The 8,434-nt window shown below is 37.3% G+C and overlaps 1 long non-coding RNA gene across 2 annotated transcripts; it reads left to right on the top strand.

The window, feature by feature from the left end:
- The first annotated feature begins 2,349 nt into the window (after positions 1 to 2,349).
- Positions 2,350 to 7,759, top strand: LOC125664250 (uncharacterized). Of its 2 annotated transcripts, XR_007365790.2 has the most exons (4): positions 2,350 to 2,438; positions 4,069 to 4,109; positions 4,374 to 4,692; positions 6,212 to 7,759. It is a non-coding gene; the product is annotated as an uncharacterized LOC125664250 (long non-coding RNA). The 2 variants fall into 2 exon arrangements; XR_008799549.1 differs by having other exon boundaries at positions 4,374 to 7,759.
- The last annotated feature ends 675 nt before the right edge of the window (positions 7,760 to 8,434 follow it).

Here is an 8,434-nt window from a genome sequence, read left to right as displayed (position 1 = left end):
ACAGGCCTAAATTTAGCAGCACTTCACCGACAATGGTGATGTCTCCACATGAGTGAGAAATTCTCGAGAGGGACGTTAAACAATATACATCCAACCGAGCACCTGGCGAAGGAGCAGTCAATGTTTATACAACCTATTCTAACCCGGATCCCCACGGGCAGCCAGGTGCTCGGCTTTAAAATTAACAATCACGGTTCTTTCAGATATCGATACCTGTAACATGAAGGTAACGGTGGTGTTAGCAAGATAGAGAACTTCATCTATTGGTGGTGACGTCTCTACATGAATGGTATAACGAAAGGAAAACATTTAACTGATTTGATTTGAACGTAATTGTATGTAGTATATACAAAAAGATCTAAAGCAAATTTATACAACTTACGTATTCTTCTCCTTAAATAACTAAAAAAAAAACCAAAAAACTTGGATACAGATAATAGAGGGCGAAGCCCTCTCACGGCCCGAAGGGCCGTGAGAGCGGAGCTCTCCCTATAGGTAACACGTATATAAAAGGAAAATATAGGAAAATAATGAAAAATTAAACCATACCTATGAAACTTGAAAAGTTTGGTACCAATGGCGTCGATTCGAATATTAGCGCGTGGACATGTATTCCTCCATTTTTAATCTCGTCTACCTTAGTTCACGTCGTTCTGAGATGTTACATAAAATCTGTAAAAGCATGTAAATCTTATTTTCCTAATCATATATAATCACTCCACGATTAACGCCATGTTTTTTGTTGTGGTTCAAACGCTATGTTTGTAAATTTGCTAAATAACGACGCTGAATAAGACGTCACAATGTACTGTTTACATCGATTACGTTATATTTCCCGCGTTCAATATATCGGCGGATCAAATGTCTAAAATTATGATGCTTTGATACAGCTCCGTCCGCGTGCTAACTTCAGGTTGTTTTTGTCCTGTTTTGGATATAGATAATAATGCCAAAACTTTTTTGCTTCGCCCTCAAATACGGTAACGCCGTAAAACATATTATTTTCAAACAGTTTCTGATGATTTTCCTTTGATTTAATATGAAGTTCCTTACGATGTTGGTTTCCTTTATGAAGGAAGACGAATCAGTGTTTTCCACCTGTTGGTCGGAATTGTTCTACCTGTCCTAGGAGTTTCTGTGGTGATTGTAATACTTTGGATCTGCAATCGGTAGGAACCGTCTTTCATGTCTACTGTATGTCTTCCGGTCCTCGGCAGGTTTTTCAACTTGATTTTCTTTTTTATTTATTTGTTCTTTATACCGAGCAAAGCTCGGACGGGCCAGGCCCGTCCGCGAAGCAAGGCTCTAAAGGTAACACGTATACGTAAAATAAAAAATGAGAAAATCTGCAATTAAATACAGATAATCTCTATATACGTTCACTGAAAATTTTGTGATCCATATGGGCGCCGCCATTATGCTTTGTTCATTAGTTGCTTCTACAGTTATTCGTGTTTTAATTTTGAATGCCAAAAATACAAGACTGTAACATGAAGGTAACGGTGGTGTTACCAAGATAGAGAACTTCATCTATTGGTGGTGACGTCTCTACATGAATGGTATAACGAAAGGAAAACATTTAACTGATTTGATTTGAACGTAATTGTATGTAGTATATACAAAAAGATCTAAAGCAAATTTATACAACTTACGTATTCTTCTCCTTAAATAACTAAAAAAAACCCAAAAAACTTGGATACAGATAATAGAGGGCGAAGCCCTCTCACGGCCCGAAGGGCCGTGAGAGCGGAGCTCTCCCTATAGGTAACACGTATATAAAAGGAAAATATAGGAAAATAATGAAAAATTAAACCATACCTATGAAACTTGAAAAGTTTGGTACCAATGGCGTCGATTCGAATATTAGCGCGTGGACATGTATTCCTCCATTTTTAATCTCGTCTACCTTAGTTCACGTCGTTCTGAGATGTTACATAAAATCTGTAAAAGCATGTAAATCTTATTTTCCTAATCATATATAATCACTCCACGATTAACGCCATGTTTTTTGTTGTGGTTCAAACGCTATGTTTGTAAATTTGCTAAATAACGACGCTGAATAAGACGTCACAATGTACTGTTTACATCGATTACGTTATATTTCCCGCGTTCAATATATCGGCGGATCAAATGTCTAAAATTATGATGCTTTGATACAGCTCCGTCCGCGTGCTAACTTCAGGTTGTTTTTGTCCTGTTTTGGATATAGATAATAATGCCAAAACTTTTTTGCTTCGCCCTCAAATACGGTAACGCCGTAAAACATATTATTTTCAAACAGTTTCTGATGATTTTCCTTTGATTTAATATGAAGTTCCTTACGATGTTGGTTTCCTTTATGAAGGAAGACGAATCAGTGTTTTCCACCTGTTGGTCGGAATTGTTCTACCTGTCCTAGGAGTTTCTGTGGTGATTGTAATACTTTGGATCTGCAATCGGTAGGAACCGTCTTTCATGTCTACTGTATGTCTTCCGGTCCTCGGCAGGTTTTTCAACTTGATTTTCTTTTTTATTTATTTGTTCTTTATACCGAGCGAAGCTCGGACGGGCCAGGCCCGTCCGCGAAGCAAGGCTCTAAAGGTAACACGTATACGTAAAATAAAAAATGAGAAAATCTGCAATTAAATACAGATAATCTCTATATACGTTCACTGAAAATTTTGTGATCCATATGGGCGCCGCCATTATGCTTTGTTCATTAGTTGCTTCTACAGTTATTCGTGTTTTAATTTTGAATGCCAAAAATACAAGACTAACTTGCAATTTGTAATTCAAACACCCAGTTTGTTAAAAATGAATGGTATGATTATTATTGTTACAGTCTTTAGCCAATTATCAAATAGAAAAACAGTAATACGACTAAATAGATGAACGAGTTCATGAGTTTCTTTAAATAAAAATATACGATATATTTACGCTTACTTTTTACCACTTTGAATTTATTGGTTAATTTTGTTTTGTTTTAACTGTCTTTTAAATTGCAAACGGGATGTATTGTTATTTATAATTGTTTGATTTGAAAGAGAAAAATGTCGAGGCTAAATGTGACGTCACAATGCATGTTTTACGTCGGCTGGCGTTATATTCCCCGCTTTAAATGAATAGGCGGATCCTGTAGAACTGTTATCCTCGTATATCCTCCTTTAAAATAATATATATTTTGAAATGAATTATTGTTTATAATTGTTTGGTTTGAAAGACGAAGAAAAAAGTTGAGGCTACATCTGACGTCGCTATGCACGGTTTACATCGGCTGGTGCTATATTCTCCGCGTTAAAGGAATAGGCGGATCCTCATAGATATCCCCCTTTGATACTGGGCGTTTAGCGCAAGGGGAATTTCATAAATAATACATATTTTTAAATGAATTGTAATTTACCGTACTGAACAGAATTATGACTATCACTTGGGACACGCCAATGACATATCATGCTTCGCTCGGTCCAACGGTCACACCGTATATATATTATTGAATACACAACTATAAGTTTTGATTTAATTTTGTTAGAACAGATCTGTATATGTAGAATAGATTTATAAATGATGTTTTCCAGAGTAGTTACTGTCTATTTGTATTTCATGCAAATTCTACACAAATTATTATGAATGATAAGTGTTTTAATAAAAAATCAGTGACGTTACCCATTATAATTAGTCACTGAATAGTTCGTAGCAATTGAATAGTTGATTTATTCAATACTAAACTGCATGTGCGAAGGTACAATGATGTATCAAAAATAGGTGTTACAAAACTATAAAACACCATCCCGTTATTTATGCATTACGTAAAAGTCACCTTGTTCGCTTATGACACAATTAAGGGATGGAAAAAATACCAGTGCAATTTACGTCAAATAGCTGTAAATCATTTCTTTTCCCAATAATTGTGTAGTACGAGACAGCGTGGCGACAATCCCGATGTCATCGAAATCATTTTACTAGTCACGTGCTGTTATGGAGGTTTAGTTCCACAGATTAAGAGTTTAACGCAGGGATAAATTACAATATGTAAGTTATGTTAGCTATACTTTCAATATCTAACAAAATCTCTTTTTTTCGACAATTCAGGAGTGGTACTTTAACAGAATCAGCTACGACTCTACACAAAAGTGAGTATACATTACAAAAGAAGGATAAAACTTTGTTCCCATGAGGATCCGAATTAGAATAAGTCCTCAGTACTCCCTGCCTGTCGTAAGAGGCAGCAGGTGTGGCACGATACAGATCCCTCCCTGCTCAAAGGCCGTAAGCGCCAAGCATAGGCTTAAATTTTGCGACCCTTCGCCAGCAATGAAGGCGTCTCCATCTGGGTGAAACATTTTCGAGCGGGACGTTCAGAAACCTTTTGCTTATACTTGTTTCATATGTTTTAGCTAACATACCTGTGATGGAGGATACTGCAGACGATGTCGGCGGTTATGACACAGTTAGGGAATCGCAGATGGTTTTAGAGGTTCAGAATATATCACGTGACATCATTAGCAACTACTACAGCGAATCCGTGTAATCCATACAACATGGCAGTGAGCCTCTGCGCACGAAGAGATGAGCAGCCAAACACAGCTATCGATGAGATGAGCAGCCCACATAGAACTTTCCTTGCTCCTTGTAACTATGAATAATTAATGCAAATTAGGTGACCTATGACGTCGCAACATTGAAGCGGGCCGTATATTGATACGACCCTATCAGGTATGCGCATTTCTATTTTCAGACGGGATTTTCCCTTTGCACATGCGCACTGATCAGAAATTGAGAAAATATAAATAAACGCTTCGTTGGAATTTTTTTTAATAGAAATTGGTCAAGAAATGAATTTTTAATGAATTTTTTAATATTTTCGACTGGTTGTGATTAAAGAGATTGATATACTCCCAACTCGGTGATTAAACTAATAATTGTTATGAGGATATTTTGATTTGAATCTTCGATTTTTGTAAGTAGCTTGAATTTCCTCTGACGATTAAGTTGCAGCAAGTCCGATTCAGAGTTTTTTCCTCATTTTCTGGGTAAATCATATTTCCTTACAGCAAATTTTGAGAAAAATACTACTTCCGGTTGATTGTTTTCATTATTAAACGTATTTTTTGTTAGATTTTTAATTTTTTCTCGGCTTTTGAAATGATATTTCAAAGAGATTTGATTCAAATATGCATTCTTATCTCTAAAGTTTTCAAATTTCGGGAATACACTTGATTTTAGTTCCCATTTCTATACAAACCTTCATAAAATAAAATAAAATCATCAGTTATCTTCGTCAAGATTCAAGAATGACTTGTTCTGGCAGATGGGGCAGTGCCTGTCTGAACTGTTTTACTTATTGCCCCTACACCACAGTCAACAATGTTTATTGTCCACTTGCTTTCATTTATATCAAAAATTTAAAAATCATCTAATGTGCTAAGCTAAGGGTGTTTTATCCAGCCCTCTCCATACAATATTTTGTACAAAGACTACAAGCTCTTGACTGAAGAGGGGGAAATTCTAATCCTGAAGAGATTATTTTGCCAATGGCCTGTATTGAGATATCAGATTCCGTAACAAGGAAATCAAAATTTGCTGTAAGGTCAAAATAATTCTTTCATTCGTTTGGCACCTAGCGCCCCCACTGAGCATGTAACTAAATTACTTCACCGTCTGATAATTCTTCTATTTTTAATTTCATATATGAATTTTCTTCTTGAGGTGGATAATGAAAATTTTTCATTTCCAACTCTACCTTGCGCCGTGTACGTAGCCTTACTAGACTCAGCTCAGGGAAGGTAGAAATCGCCGAGACATCGTTTACTGAAAATTTACATACACGTGCTTCCGCTTCTAAAAATACACCGGATGTTGATATTTTCGTACCTATTTACCAATCTCTACCCAGAGTTATCGTTCCCGCTACGCTCCACTGTAGCGCAGCGTAATGCGCCCTCTGGTGAGAGATTGCCTATTTACGTATGGCGCATGCCCCAAAACACGCATATTAAGTGCATCCGGTAGGAACATGATTAGTTCAAGGAAAGTTCTATGTGCAGCCAAACACAGCTATCGATGCATGATAATTTATCATGATCAGCGTTAATAACAATCTTTACATTCCATATATTTCATGAAAGGAAATAAAATGTTCTTAGCTTGACAACAAGCTAAATTTGTTGAAATAAGAATAATTATTCATCAGAATTCGAACGTCCTATGAACTGCCCATGTTACATATTACCAGATATCTAGATTGATGAACTGGAGGATCTAGAAAGGGTTGCGGGGGTGACATATTACCGGATATCTAGATTGATGAAATGGAGGATCTAGAAAGGATTGCGGGGGATCTAGAAAGGATTGCGGGGGATCTAGAAAGGATTGCGGGGGTGCCCTACTTTGATTGAACATCGTCAACAAGAGGTGGCATTCTTCAACCCTCTTTTGTTTTTGTGCGGAAATGGTACAAACTTGGAATGTCCCCATAACCGTTGAAAATTTTCTAGATCCGCCCTTCTTGATGTATCACTATTTGGAATATTCGAGCATAAACATTATTATATGAGTTTTATTTGTTTAGTGTATATTCAACAATATTTGGCATATATGGAGACGTCACGTAAAATGCCACATAGAAGTAAGTATCACGCCTCTTCATTTACTCCACCCCCACCCACCCCATCACCCTCTTATAATGAACATCATTTACTCCACCCCCACCCACCCCATCACCCTCTTATAATGAACATCATTTACTCCACCCCCACCCACCCCATCACCCTTTTATAATGAACATCATTTTCATAGAATCTATTGACCAACAAAACCGGATGGATTCGTTAGCTCTTGATAACGAATAAAATCACTCATACCTGCTACCATTCCTATCGACAGTCTGCTTAATGTTTACATACTGGAAGCTGATGTACGCATGTGCAAGTGAGAGTTTTGGAACAACCGTATACACCACTCCGAATGATAGAACATGAATTCCAAACAGAACATAAATTCTTAGCAATTTTATTAAACAAAAACAAAAAAATAAAGTAGCCTCAATACTTAATATTCATGAATCATTAAATCATAAAAGTGAAATTTGATTTCTGGAATATTTACGAGATGGTGACGTCACACTAGACCCAGCCGTCTGCAGTACAGAGAATGCGAAAGTACAATCATAAGAAATAGATGAAATAAAGTTTGCATTGTTCAATGAAAACGTCAACAATTATTATGTTACTTCAAGTTCATAATGCGACCGGGTATTCCTACTTATGAAAATGTTTCGTTTCCGAGTTGCAACGCTCTTATTACTCGGGGGTAGAAAAGCCTTATGCTATCACGTGACTTGCAAACTTCGTATGAACTATTCATGGTTAGGCTACGATATCGACAGCGACATCAACAAACGTCATTCACAAATTATTGGTGCTTTGTTCCTGAGTGCACATCGAACCGCGGGAAAAGGTGTATACAATAAGAACCATCAGTGAGTAGTGATGACCCGTTACCACCGGGAAAAAACAAGCTGTACTAGAAGTGGGTAGAGATAAAAGGGTCCGTTAACTGTTAACCGTTCCGACATTATCGAGAGTGTTCCAAACATTCTACTGACAGTCATAATGTTCCAAAAATCGTTTACATGGAACAAATATAATCTTCACACATAATTTCGGAAGGTCGGTGGTCTCTTCCCAGGTACATTGTATCTGGGTTCTCTGATCCACCAACAAAACCTGGGCGCCACCAGATAACTGAAAATGTGTTGAGTGTGGCGGAAAACATCACAACAATTAATTAATCTTCACACAAAAATGTGGTAGCCTCACTGAGACTCGGGTTAGAATAGGTCCTCATTACCTCATTACCCCTTGCTTGTCGACTAAATGGGGCGGTCCTTCGGATGAAACCGCAAAAACCGAGCCCGTGTCAAAGCAGGTGTTGCATGATAAAGACTCCTCTCTGCCCAAAGGCCCTAGGCTCTGAGCATAGGTCTAAATTTTGCAGCCCTTCACCGGCAATGGTACCGTCTCCATATGAATGAAATATTCTTGAGAGGGACGTTAAACAAATTACAACCAATCAATCAATCAATCATCCACTGGATTTCATTGTCATGAGTGTTGTTCCGAGAACCTATTCTAACACGGATCACGACGGACAAAGTAGATATAGAAACTAAAACCCATTAAGACACAGCTGACATGCAACGACTTGATAGGGAGCGTATATGGTGGAATTTAAATGATATCCCTCACTCTAACATTCATAAATATATCTTCAAAATTTGTTTGAAATAGAAAAGCAGAGCAGGTACATTTTAATCCAGTGACCCTTCATCTAGTCCCATTGACATCTTACTCGGTCATATCTGCCTGAATTTCTCAAGAAATTACATATGTAGCTGAGGTGACGATTGAGTAATATTTAGCTGAAGCGACGATTTATGTTATTTATGATTGAAAAT

This window comes from Ostrea edulis, chromosome 1 (assembly GCF_947568905.1).
Source record: "Ostrea edulis chromosome 1, xbOstEdul1.1, whole genome shotgun sequence".
NCBI classification, from domain to species: Eukaryota; Metazoa; Mollusca; class Bivalvia; order Ostreida; family Ostreidae; genus Ostrea; species Ostrea edulis.
The sequence above is the reverse complement of the archived record's forward strand: the minus strand, read 5'-3'. Positions and strand labels throughout refer to the sequence as shown.